The 13,115-nt window shown below is 50.3% G+C and overlaps 3 non-coding genes across 3 annotated transcripts; 2 read left to right on the top strand and 1 right to left on the bottom strand.

Annotated features, from left to right (window-relative positions):
- Positions 1–6,525: 6,525 nt before the first annotated feature.
- On the bottom strand, positions 6,526–6,607 carry Trnal-uag. The gene has a single exon. It is a non-coding gene; the product is annotated as a tRNA-Leu (tRNA).
- A 4,709-nt stretch (positions 6,608–11,316) lies between these two features.
- Positions 11,317–11,389, top strand: Trnat-ugu. Its single transcript has one exon. It is a non-coding gene; the product is annotated as a tRNA-Thr (tRNA).
- Positions 11,390–12,199: 810 nt separating this feature from the next.
- On the top strand, positions 12,200–12,286 carry Trnay-gua. Its single transcript is given in 2 exon segments — positions 12,200–12,236; positions 12,251–12,286. It is a non-coding gene; the product is annotated as a tRNA-Tyr (tRNA).
- Positions 12,287–13,115: the final 829 nt, after the last annotated feature.

A 13,115-nucleotide genomic window follows, 5' to 3' on the forward strand; every position in this document is an offset into this window, starting at 1 on the left:
ACAACTCTCGTGTCTGTCCCAGTCTTGCATGTTGTTGGGGAAAGATTTCTCATTCTTCTCCAAGGTCCTGCCTGTCTCTACCTCCCATCTCACTCTAGAGGTGCTGGGGCTACAGATGCATGATATCATTTCCAGCTCAAGTTGGGTGCTAGAGATCTGAACACAAGTTCTCACACTTGCATGACAAAGGCTTTGCCCATTGATTGTCTCCCCAGACCTAACACACACTCTTAACACACCACTAGTTTGCTTCCACCAACCCAAAAGCTAAGAATGCCCCAGAAAGCAACAGAGGCCTGTAACAGAGATTTCCCTGTTGACACACCTGCCTTCCAGATGTTGCCACCAGCGCACTTTATACACTTTGTGATTGATAACTCTCTTTGTTCTGTTACCATAAAAACTTCACAAAACTGCTGCCATGCTGTGACAGTCACTCATATCTGGCTCCAGAATATTCTTTTATTCTTTTTGAAGCAAGAACTATGTTTGAAGATTGACATATCGAAAACAAAACAACCAAAAAAGCCGTTGCCATCAGATAGCAAAGATCTTGCTCCACATGCAATGTAGAGTGACAAGCAGGAAAATTTAACTGAGAACTCTTTACAATGTCTTTATGATCCAGTAAGTTTCATCAGGAATGTTCACAGTAGCATGGGTGAGAGGTCATTCACAGTAGCATGGGTACCTTGCCCACGGCTACAGAACTGAAGAAAATGTCTCTCCCTTGTCCATCAACCATTATTTGCCTAAAGTTCTTGAGGGAGGGTGGGACCTCCAGAGAGTCTCCCCAGTTCTTGACAGGATTTTTCACACACAAGAACATCCAAACAGTGGAAGATGCTTTGCCTTGGTTCAATCAATAGATGGCATAATATATCCATCTACTGTAAGGTTCCCATCTGGGCCATATTGGAAGGTGTCTTCCAATGAGGACTTTCAACACTAAAATCTTCATAAAGTTAAGAATGTGTAACTGTATCACCAGATAGCCGTGAGTGAAAAATAAGCAGACACAAGTAAAAACAGCAGAGCTATCATGAAAAGGCCAAGTTAAAAGACCAGACATTAGGTACCACAATGTGGGCAAAAAGCTTCAGGCATGTCAACTGAGCCTGAATGAGGCTAAGCAGTCCAAGAGCATCTGGAGCCATCTGCGTATTTGCTCCCTACCACGGTGAAGGCTGAAAGGAGTGAGATTGTGAAAGGCCCTAAGGTCCCTCCATGGGGACTCTGGAAAATTCTAATCCTTAGGGACACTTGGAAACTTGACCCTTGGCAAGAAAAAAAGAGCCTTCCCAGTTTCCCATGTCCCAGGCCCTTGGGGTAGGTGGCAGCAAACCCTCTGGGCAGGCTTGCTGCCCATGGCTGCTGGGTGCCCTCAGCAAGGCTCTTGTCCTTCTGGTAGTGAGGAGATGAATTCTTGTGCTAAGAAAGCAGGGGTGGGTGAGAGGGAGAGGAGGTAGGATTGGCCCCATGCATGGTCCCTCCCTGTACCAACCTTTGCATGTTGGGACAGGTGGTTTTACTACACTTGAGGGAAGAGTGAGGACCACCAGCTTTCAGTCAGCGGTTCCCATTGGTTTGCTACATGCCAAGGTGAAGAACAGAGAATTAAAGCAGGGACTTGGGAAGAGGTCAAGAGTCCTGGGAGGGTGGGGGCTGTTGAGTGGAGGGCAGGGAGTCAAGCTAGATGGGGTGGGGGTGGGACAGCAACTGTGTCCTTCTAGAAGCACCCAAATTTGCATCCTTGTCACAGGTTGCTGTTGGTGGGAGCTCTTGCTGGCTTTTGTGCCCAGGTGGCGGTAGACCCCAGCTAGAAGAAGACCAACCAGAGAGTTGTCAGGAAGACAAGGGAAGCACCAGGATCAGAAGGGGGATGGCCTCTGAGGAGATGGAGCGGCTAGCTGACAGGAATACCAGGGATCAACCCCAGACATGTGATGTCCAAATGGAACTGATCACAGAAAGGACTTTACAGGAAATCTCTTCCATAGGAGCTCAGCTCTCTGATGCTCATGAAAAGAGAGGGGGTCATTTCCTTTGGGGGCAGGATACCTTATGAGCTTTCTTTTTTCCCCCAAGTAGCTCCTCTCAGAGTTATACTGTGGCTTCTACATCAAGCCAAGAATCCCACTGCTGAAGGAAAGTGGTGTCCCTGGGAGGTCAAAGGATTCCCCCTGCCTCAGGAGGGTCCTGGTACTCTGTAGCCTTCAAAAGGCTCCAGCCTTCAGGCCAGGTGTGGTGGTGGCATCCACCTTTAATCTCAGCACTCAGGAGACAGAGACAGGGGAATCTCTGCGAGTTTGAGCCTGTCTGTTCTAGCCAATGACTTCCAGAGCTACATAGAGAGATCCTATCTCAAAAAGACAAAACTAACCAAACAAACAAATCAGGGCTCCCGCCTGAGCGACACCATTACAGAGGCCAGCAAGGAGACTGGAGCTGGGAGTCAAGCTCCCAGACTGTCTCTAATCCCGGCTCCTGTTTTAGAAGCCTCAGGAAAGCCCTGGGCCTGGCCCCAAGCAGAATGGGGCCTCCTCACCTGTCCTAGTGAGTGTTTCTATTGCTGCAATGAAACACATGACCAAAAGGCAAGGTGGGGAGGAAAGGGTTTATTTGACTTACACTTCAGCATTGCTGTTTATCACTGAAGGAAGTCAGGACAGGAATTCAAACAGGGCAGGACCCCAGAGGCAGGAGCTGCTATAGAGGCCATGAAAGGGAGCTGCTTACTGAGTTGCTTCCCAAGACTTGCTCAGCCTGCTTTCTTTCTTTTCTTTTCTTTCTTTCTTTCTTTTTTTTTTTTTGCTTTTGTTTTTGTTTTGTTTTGTTTGTTTGTGTTTTGTTTTTCGAGACAGGGTTTCTCTATGTAGCTTTGTGCCTGTCCTGGATCTTGCTGTGTAGACCAGGCTGGCCTCGAACTCACAAAGATCTGCCTGCCTCTGCCTCCTGAGTGCTGGGATTTAAAGGTGTGTGCCACCATGGCCTGGTGCTTTCTTTTTTTGTTTAATTTATTTTTTTTTTATTCATCTCTTTATTTTATAACCTGGCCTCTTTATCCCCTCTCTGTCCCTTTCTCCCATTTTCCCTCTGCACCCCCTAATCTCTTCCTCTTCTGTCTCCATCTAGGAATGAGCAGATCATCTACGAATATCAATAAAAAGTCAGCCTGCTTTCTTATGGAACCCAGGACCAACAGCCCAGGGATGGCACAACCCACCATACTTTGGGCCCTCCCTCATTGATCACTTAATGAGAAAATGCCTTACAGCTGGATCTGAAGGAGGCATTTCCTCTACAGAGGCTCCTTTCTCTGATGACTCTAGCTTATGTCAAGTTGACACACAAAACCAGCCAGTGTGCATCACCTAAGCCCGTGCTTCTATGTGTCATCTGCCAGGATGTTTCCATGCTCCAAAGTATGCAGGGAGCAACTGTGGTGAGCAAGCTGCAGGAGCTGGGTGAGGGCTATGCCAGGTGGCTGGCTGTTGGCATTAGCACCCCAGCAGGGCTCTCCTGAGAACCCAGTAGCTGGATCTCATTGGGCTGTGTCTTCTGCTGCCTTTCAGCTCTCCATTCTGGCCCTTTCCTCTGCACAGCAGTGTGTGAGTGAGCTTGGCAAAGCTAAGGCACATGAGTTGAGGTCAGTAGGTACAAACAAGGGCATACCACCACGCACACTTTGAGGTGTGATCTCATCTTGCCAGCAGTGAAAGACCTCTTACACAAGTGCAAGAAATACCAAGAGTGAGCCTTCTTTCTCTATTCTCTTGATGAGAATACGAGACAAAAAGACAGAAAGAATAAATAAACTCCAAAGACAGGGGCAGGGATGGGGGGGGAGGGAAACTGGGGAAGAGAAGGGGGGAGGGAGTGGTACGTACTTGCAAGGCAACACACAAGGAGTCAGAGACAGAGATACACAGGCTAACAAGCCCTGAGAGGATGGAATGCAACAGAAAAGAAATGGAGACCGGAATGCAAAAGGAAGAGAGAAAAACGAGACAGGGAGAAAGGAATGGGGGAAATGCACACACAGAGAGGCTGGAGATGCACAGGGCTGGAGGGGTGTCTAGAGAGACGGGTGAGGAGGTCCTATGTCAGAAGAGAAGCACTGGAGGGAAAAAAAGAAAAGGGACATGGGACTGAGGAGGAGAGCAAGAGAGCAGATTCAGAGACAGAATGGGCACATGACCCTAATCCCAAAGAGGCGGAGTCAGGCAGACCTCCGTGGGTTCAAAGCCAGCCAGGTCTACACAGCGAGTCCCAGGTCTCCCAGGAGAGGGGAGGCAGACAAAGGACATGGGGAGAGTTACAGGGATATAGGTAGACAGGGGAAGAGAAAGCAGCCTCAGTAAGATGGCAGCTTCTTGTTTCCAGAAGTCATTGTGAGGAAAAATGGTGGGAAAGCAAGGGGAGAGGGAGGGAGTATCCAAACAGAACCAACAGGGAAAGGGGAGGACCCAGGGGCCATATAAAACACTCAACTCAGAACCCACTTAGTGGGCTCCAAGCTTAGTCGACTTTTGTCCATCCCACAGGATAAGCTTGGCGACCCCCTTAACAACCACTAGCACCCCCATTCCAAGACTAAGAGGGAGATGGAGTGGAAGAGAAGGAGTGTGGGAGGGGAAGAAGGGGTAGAAATGAGGAAAGGAGAGAAGGTGATCAGGTGGAGATGGAGGAAGGACAGGGAGAGGGAAAGACAGCGGAGAGGGGAGAGGTCAAAGGTAAGAAAGCACCGAGCGATGGAGAGTTTGATGGAAAGAAAAGAGGAAGGAGTCGAGCTAGAGTTTCCACTGCTGCAAAGAGACTCCGTGACCATGACAACTCTCATAAAGAAAACGCTGAATTGGGGTGACCATTTACAGTTCAGAGGTTCAGTCCATTACCATCACGATGGGACATGGAGGTGTGCAGGCAGACATGGTGCTGGCTATACCTTGATCAGAGGGCAACAGGAAGTGGACTGAGACACTGGGTAGTATCCTGAGCATAGGAAACCTCAAAGCCCGCCCCCACAATGACACACTTCCTCCAACAAGACCACACCCACTCCAACAAAGCCACACCTCCTAATAGTGCCCCTCCCTATGGGCTAATGGGGCCATTTTCGTTCAAACTACCAACAGAGGATGAGTGGTTGGGGGAGGGAAGGGGAGGGAGGGAGGGAGGCTAACTGATTGAGTGGGAGGTCGAGGTCAAAAGAGAGGCGCAGGAAGATGAAGATGAGAATAATTAGGAGAAACAGAAAGAGTATTTTGGGGAGGAGATTAGAGTGGGGTGGGGCAGACAAGGATATACTTAGAGGGAGAAAGAAACACGGCTCTTAATCCTGTGTTAGCGACCTCTCTGCTGCTGTGATAAACCACCACTACCAAGGCTTATATACCTTATATAATTATAGGAGGTAGACTTTATATGGGCTCACAGTTCCAGAGGGATCCGGGCCGATAAGGAGGGAACACATGGTGTGGTGGCAGGAATCGGAAACGGGCTGATCACGACCTTGAGTGCGAACAGGCTACAGAGAGAGCAAACTGGAAGTAAGCAAGACTGTGGACACTCAGAGCCTGCTCCCGATGACGTACTTCCTCCAGCGAGGCTGCACCACCTCTCCAAACAGTGTCACCAACTGGTAACCAAGTGTTCCAGTCCTGGAGCCTGTGGTGGGCATTGCCTCTCCAAACCAGTCTGTGTCTGCCTGGCCACTGTAAGTCAGAGGCCAGCCTGAGCTAGTCAGTGACGTCCACGCCAGGTTTGGCTATGGGACCACAACCTAAACCTCCTAAAACTAACAAAATAAAAAGATAAAGACCAAAATGGCTCTTCAAGGTCCCGTTGGACACTATTTGGAGACAGTGTTGCCACATTCGGTTAGGAAAGACACCATGAGAGAATGTTTCTTTAAAAGACCTCCAATTCTGGCAACGTATGGTGAACCAGGCCTCTGGTCTCATCACTTGGAAGACGCAGGCTGGAGTTCAGAGGTCATGTTCCGTTACAGATCGAGTTCCAGAACTGCTTGGGCCACATGAGAGTCTGCCTGAAAACGCAAACAAAGCAAACGAGCGACCTCCAACAAGCTGCGTGCCTGACTTCAAGCTCACCCTAGGACTCTGGTTCTGGTGTTCTTAGTTCGGCTCAGTTCTTTGGCATCACTTCCTGGTGGTTTGTGTTGGAAAGGGAGGACAGATGGGGGAGGCAGGTGGGAGGTGCGCGTGAGAACAGCACGGAGATTTAGTCCAGAGGCAGTCAGGAGCCCGTACGCCTTACAGTCTGTCGGTCTGTCTGACCTTGAGGGAGCGGCACACTACGGGGTAGTGTGCCTCGTATGCCTCGTAGAGGACTGGGCGTTTGATTACACTGTGAGCTCCCTGCCGTTCGTTAGGTTGAGGCCTTTTTCTGTTCACATATCCGGCCTAGTGGCAGGAGTTCAGAAAATACAAGCGCATTTTCACAGGAGAGCAAGCAAAGACAGAATGAAGACCACCGAGACCACCAAAGGAAGGAAAACACTGGCAGCGGTGGGATTCGAACCCACGCCTCCGAAGAGACTGGAGCCTAAATCCAGCGCCTTAGACCGCTCGGCCACACTACCAACCCGCCTGCCCTCTTCCGTGTACTCTAGCTGTTTACATTATTCCATTCTCTTTAACTCGCGTCCTGAAATCCGGAGTTAGAGGATTGTCCTATGGCGTTGCGCTCCCACACCGCTAGCGAGGCTCTGGCGTGAGTGGGTTAAACAGACTATCCTCCGGAGAGGAGTCCCGCACCCTGCTGGCCGCACCCGGAGCTGGACCCCGGCGGCTTCCCGATGCACGCAGACCGCTGCGGGGTGCAGCCGCAGCTCTCCTCCGCCCCGCCGCCCCCCACGGAGGGAACTGGAGTTTTTCGGTTCGGAGGGCCAGAGACGCATCCATGGAAAGGCTGAGGCTAGCCCAGCTCCCAGGTGCTCAGGAAAACCCGCGCGCAGAAGCGGAGCGCGCCCCAGCTTCAGCCAGAGCCCCTCCCTGCAGCGTGCGTCTCCTCCCCCACCACCTCCGCTCCCCGGGGCGTCCCTCCGAGAAGGCTGTCTGCAGGCTGAAGAGCCCCGTTCCATTTCTTGAGAATCGGTATCTTGGCGTTTGTCCAGTGTGTCGCCAGCGGCTGCAGACACCTTGTGCTCTGCGTGGAAGCCCTGCTGGCTGGTGGCTGCAGGAGGAGATGACAGAGTCTTCCCAGCCCGGACTGAGTGAACCAGATCGGTGCTCCAGCCATTCAGAATTCGGAGATGTCAGCGTGCTCTCGTCACACTCCCACCACTCTCATGAGTCCTCCGACTCTGGGAAGAGTGGCCACCACACCGCGGGCGTCACCCGTTAGTTTCTGGCGTGGCATCCATCCAGCATGAGCCTCCTTACTCGCTGCACAGGAAAGACGTCCCGCGCCCCCTAATTGCGGCTGGTGCAAATCACGGAACATCGCTTTGTTGATCTGACCCCTTTTGTTTGTGCGTGGCAGTAGCTGAGAACTGAACCCACTACTATTGTCTAGAAAAACGGGTGATTATCCCAGCAAAAGGCTGCGGTTGGGATTGGGGAATGTTTGAACGATTTTTTTTTTTTAATCTTTAAAAGGAAACTGTGGTTCCTTGGTAATATTCAAATTACATCTTCCATTTGACTAAATTCAGTATACTTAGAGGCAAATTTCCAGAAAGAGGCAGCAAGCCTGGAGGTTGTATATGTCCTTGCTTAACTCTACAAACAGTGCGGTCAAAGTTGAAGAAAAGGCACCCAGGCCTAGCGTAACTCTGTTGTTTTCTAGGGGTCACGATCCAGGTCTTTTTCTCCACCTATTAAAGAATTAAAAGGTAGGAAGAAATCTCAGACGCAGCAGGGCAACAACAGGTAGCAAACTTTACTAGACTTGAGGAAGTGAGAGAGTGTATGAACACGCGCGCGCGCGCGTGCGCGCGCACACACACACACACACAAGGGGGGGACGCATACAGGCGACAGACTCCCCACAAAATGGGAAAGGGGATCTAGAAACTGAAATCTGTTTTCTCCTGGAGGGCCAGGAAGTTTAAGTTGTTTTGGTGGCATGGGATGGGACCATCCTCTTGTTTGGGATTGATTGGGGAGGTTGCTGCTGATAGACCCAGAACTTCAGGTAATCAAGACTGGCCTTGAACGATTCTGACCAGCCTGAATCAGACAGAAGGGGAGTCGGGCCGGCAGCTTTTGTCTCTGCTCAGAGGGAAGAAACTGGAAGTTTGCCAATCTTTACTCTCTATCTGTGCCCCCATCCCTCTATCTGTCTGGCTACCACAGATCTGCCTAGCTCCCAGACCCTCACTTCTTTAAGATTAGAAAATTATTATTGTTTCTGAATCTCTTGTTCTCCTCCAGTGAAGGGATTTACTGTTGTTGCGTGCACAGGGTGGGGGGTGGGGGTTGTTCTTTGAAAGACACCAAGAACCTGGGAATACCCAGTTCAGAGATTTTCCCGGTGATACTTTTACTATCTTCCTTCAAGAGTGCATAACTTTAAAAAAAAAATCATGTTTTTATTTATGGATACCTGTGTGAGCCTGCAAGGATATGCGTATTTAGTGTGTGCAGGAGCCCTGAGAGGCCAAAAGAGGTCACTGAGTTCCCTGAAACTGGAGTTATAAGCATTTGTGAGCCACCATGTGAGTGCTGGGAACTGGACCTGGGTCATCTGGAAGAGCAGCCAATGCTCTTAACTGATGGGCCATCTCTGAAGCCTCTTAGACATGCTGAGTGGATGATTCACTGAATTTAAACTTTAAAAAAAATTTTTTTTTTTTTTAATTTTAGGCACTTGTGATGTCTTGTTGAGTCTTGGCTTGCTTACCCAGCAATCTGAGTTTTGGTCCCCAGAAGTCATGTAAATAAAGACGGAAGAAAAACTGATTCCACAAAGTTGTTCTGACTTCCACAAACCTATCAGGCACAAACATAACAGCAATGGATAATAATAAAATTCTGGTGGAAGGTGGCAAGACGGCTCGGTGAGACTCACTTGGTGAAAGGCTGGTCTCTGACTCCACACTCCAGCTGCAGCATGCAATGGCTCCCATACAGACAATAAAGCAGATACATGTTTTTAAAAGAAAAAAAAATTAACTGTAGAGCCAGGTGTAATGGAGGCAGAGGCAAAGGCAGGCTGATTTCTGTGAGTTGCAGGCCAGCCGGGACTACATAAAGATCCCACCTGAAAAGAAACAATTAAGGGCTGGTTACCTCATCCGCAACCTAGCACTGTTGGAGCCCACTAGGTTTCCTAGTGGACTGTACCCAGCAGGACTGCATAAGAGGTTGATTGGACCACCGGCCTGGGCAAAGGGAGGTCTTTTGCTCCACCCCTTGGCATTGTTATAAATAGCCCTTTGGAATAAAGCTCTGGGCCCATTTGGATAAGGATCCAGGCCCACCCCAGTCTATCCTGTGTTTTCTCTTTGCTTCTTAACTCTCTAAGTCTCTTATCCCTCATTCCTCAAGAGTTCCTGGGGTTAAAAAAAATAATAATAAAATAACTTATTTAAGTGTGGGGGCTGGTCCCCTACACAGCACCCACATGGATCACAGCTGTCTAACTTCAGTTCCAGGGGATCCAGTTCCCTCTTCTGGCCTCAGCTGGCCCCAGGCAAGCAAGTGGTGCACAAACATAGATGGAGACAAAACACACATACATAAACTAAGAAAAAAATTAAAACAGAAAGTAACCTTTTGAAAAGTTAATTTTTACTTATTGATTGATCGAGACTGTCGCGCTGTGTATGAGGTGTGTATCCTTGGCTGGCCTTGATCTCCAGATCCTTAGGTCACAGTCCCTACAGCAAGGTTTACTATTCCCAGTTTAACTTATTTTATTTATTTTTGTGATCCTGGAAATTGAACCCAATTTTCTGAATTGCAGTTCAGAAAAGAGCTCTACCGTTCAGCTCTACCCCCAGACTTACTTAATTTAACCTCATCATGACCTTAGCCCATGGACTCTAAACACAGGCATATTCTGTGAAGAGCACCTCTTATTTATCCCACCCAAGCCCTGACATCTCTGCACGTCTGTCCCCTTTTGCAAATATGAGGGTGTGACTGAGTCTCCCCTCCTTTCTGTCCGCCGTATTTAAAGGCAGCAGACCTTCGCTTCCCGGTGTCTTTTACTCTTTCCTCTGTAGCCCGCGGCTGTTACAGCTTTGTGCTCGCACGGCTCTGGTGTCCTAACTCTCTGTTTCTCTTTCCTTGAGTTTACTTTGCATGCCAAGCTCTGTGAATTTCCGTTTCCTGTTTCCCGGAGGATCTAACGGCGTTCCTGTCTCCTAGCTTGTCTCGGCTCTTGTCACTTCGAGGAGGGTGGACCCACCATGTTCTAACAGTGTACCCTTAAATATTTTGGCCTTCTTCGGGCTTTACTCATAATTTTCTTCTACCAAGAATCGTCTGACTTCCCTCTCACCCCGGGATATACAAATCTCAGCCTCCCTGAGACGTAGACTATCCTGAGACTTAGCCCACTCCTTCTCAAGGGCTCTCCATGGTTTACTTGCAAGGTACACCCGGTACACCTGCTTTTCATTTTGGTTTCACAAAAGTTAAAAATAAAATAAAAAAATCCTGCGGACACCAGGCACCCACGTGGTGCACAAAGAAGCATGAGAGAAGAAAATAAGTATCAGTGAAGCAAATTAATAGTAGTAAAATCTGAATCCCTATCTAGTTTCAAGCTCAGAATTGGAATTGGAGAATTCGCAGCTTCTTGAATGAAGGGATGAATTAAATGGCCAGCTAGGGATTGCTGGTTCTGACGATGAGGGAAAGGATCTTTACAGAGGCATGTGGTGGAAGTTGGGAGTCCAGGGAAAAAATCCAGATGTGGGAGCGTCAGTTCCGCCCAGACTTGTAATAGGCTTTATTCCTTACGCTGGATATCTGTTCTAGATTTCTAAAGGAAGCACCAGAGGAGGACTCTGGTTGTTGTTGTTGTTGTTGTTGTTGTTGTTGTTGTTGTTGTTGGTGGTGGTGGTGGTGGTGGTGGTGTCGGGGTAGTCACATTTCTACAAATTGAGGATAGTAGTGACCCCCATCAGAATCCACACCACTACGCCAATCCCAACAAGCCCAGAGTCTGTAGACTGAATTCCCATTTGCACACAGGAATAGAGTGTATACGGGAATATACTGTAAATGGGAATGGACTAAAGTATAATCCAAGTTTACCTTTTCCCCTACAGTCAGGCGGCCGAAGGGCCAGCACAATTATGCTTTTCTAAGAAAGAGAGAAGAGCACTTTCCGTGTGGCCCTATAGCTCAGGGGTTAGAGCACTGGTCTTGTAAACCAGGGGTCGCGAGTTCAAATCTCGCTGGGGCCTAGGAGCAAGCAAACTTTTGAGAAAGCTTGCTGAAAATACAGGGCTGCTCGCCTCTCAACCCTCCATTCTTCGTTCATTTTTAACTCTCGTGGCGGCGCTGGAGTGCGGTCCCTCACCCCCGAGTTCTCTGCAGTCGGGGAAGGCGGGGTCTCCGCCTACAGCCTGTTAGGGGTGCCGCGAGAGGGAGCAGAGGGGACGGAGGGAGGACTGAGCCGGCGCCGGCTGTGCCAGGAGGGAGGGAGGGAGGAGGGAGAAAGGAGGGAGGAGGGAGGGAGGACTGGCCTCCTCCCGGGCCGTGGGATCCCCATACTTCACAGTCTCGAGACCTGGGTCCCTAAACCATGGTCTGAACTCACAGAGGCGGTGGTTATGGCTTCCTTTTAAAAGAAAATGCTTTTTCTCCGAGGAGAGCTTTTTTATTTTTAGGATCTGAGGTTGAACTTGGAAAACCTCACGCTGGGCAACGGCGTTACCACCAGGCCACGCCTCCAGTCCCCGGGTCTCCGAGCTGCCGTGGCATCATCCCACGCCGTCCCGCACGCAGAGTGGGTGCGCAGAGTGCCGCGCGGTCCGGGCGCGGAGCGCACGTTCTCAGATCTCTGGTGTGCGCGTCCCCGCATGCAGGCGTGCATCCACCCCGGGGCCGTGTCTGGCAAGGCCGGGCGAGGCAGGACGGCGGCCTTGGCCGGGCGTCTGCAGCTTTCGGCACAGGCCGCCGCACAGCGGGTGCCGTTGGCAGAGCCTGTCCCCACCGCTAGGTGGTTAGCTACCCACTGAATACGGCTTTCTGGGGCGGGATTGTCGTGCTTCCCTTCGATAGCTCAGCTGGTAGAGCGGAGGACTGTAGTGGCAGATGCAGCCATCCTTAGGTCGCTGGTTCGATTCCGGCTCGAAGGAGTAGCCTGTCTTTTGGGCTCTCCTTTGTTGAAGATCTGAACATTGATCGTCCAGACAATCAATCCCCGTTCCCGAGGATGGACGCGATTAGTTGTCCTTGCCGCGTCAGCAGCGTTAGAAACAGGAAAACAAGACTCTTGGCAATTGGCTCCTGGCCCTCTCCCCGTGTTCACTTTTAGTTTCCGAGCCTAGCTGGCTGCCCTATGTCCTAAGCCCAGACACCAAAGACCACAAGGTACAGAGAGCCTTGTGGACATGCTTGTGTGCCTGTTCTCAGTCCTCTGACGGCCCGCAGGACCCTGGTTTGCCGGGGAGAAACAAAAAACCAAAAAAACAACCGTAACTGACCCCGCTGATTGCCCCACTAACTGGCAAAGAGGCACTTTATTCATTTAGGTGTTTGTGTAGCATTTGACGGGAGTTGGACGTGAGATTGCAAGAGTATAAAGTTCAGATGGGTCAAACTCTTCAAAGGAAGTGAGGATGGAAACGCAATTCCTGTTCAGGAAGACTTCGGGTGGTGGGGAGGTCTGCAGACTGTCAGAGCATGAGCAAACGGATCCTCCTCCAGCCTAGCTGGCCACCCGCGGTCTCCTCGTGCCCCCAGCATTGTGTGGCTGCAGGGGTGGTTCGCAAGTGGGCAGAACGCGTCCTGCGCCTGTCGGAGGCTCCACTGTTCTGCAGCCGCGCTCCACCCGGAGCGGGCAGCACCAACCCGGCTCGATTCAGGCTCCTGGAATAAATAGGCGTGTGTGACTTGAAATCTGAAAAGCTACCTCTTCTGATCCCATTCCGAGCCTAGAGTTGTCCGGGACGTGGATAGAGACTA

The sequence above is a fragment of the Onychomys torridus genome, chromosome 9 (genome assembly GCF_903995425.1).
Source record: "Onychomys torridus chromosome 9, mOncTor1.1, whole genome shotgun sequence".
Lineage (NCBI taxonomy): Eukaryota > Metazoa > Chordata > Mammalia > Rodentia > Cricetidae > Onychomys > Onychomys torridus.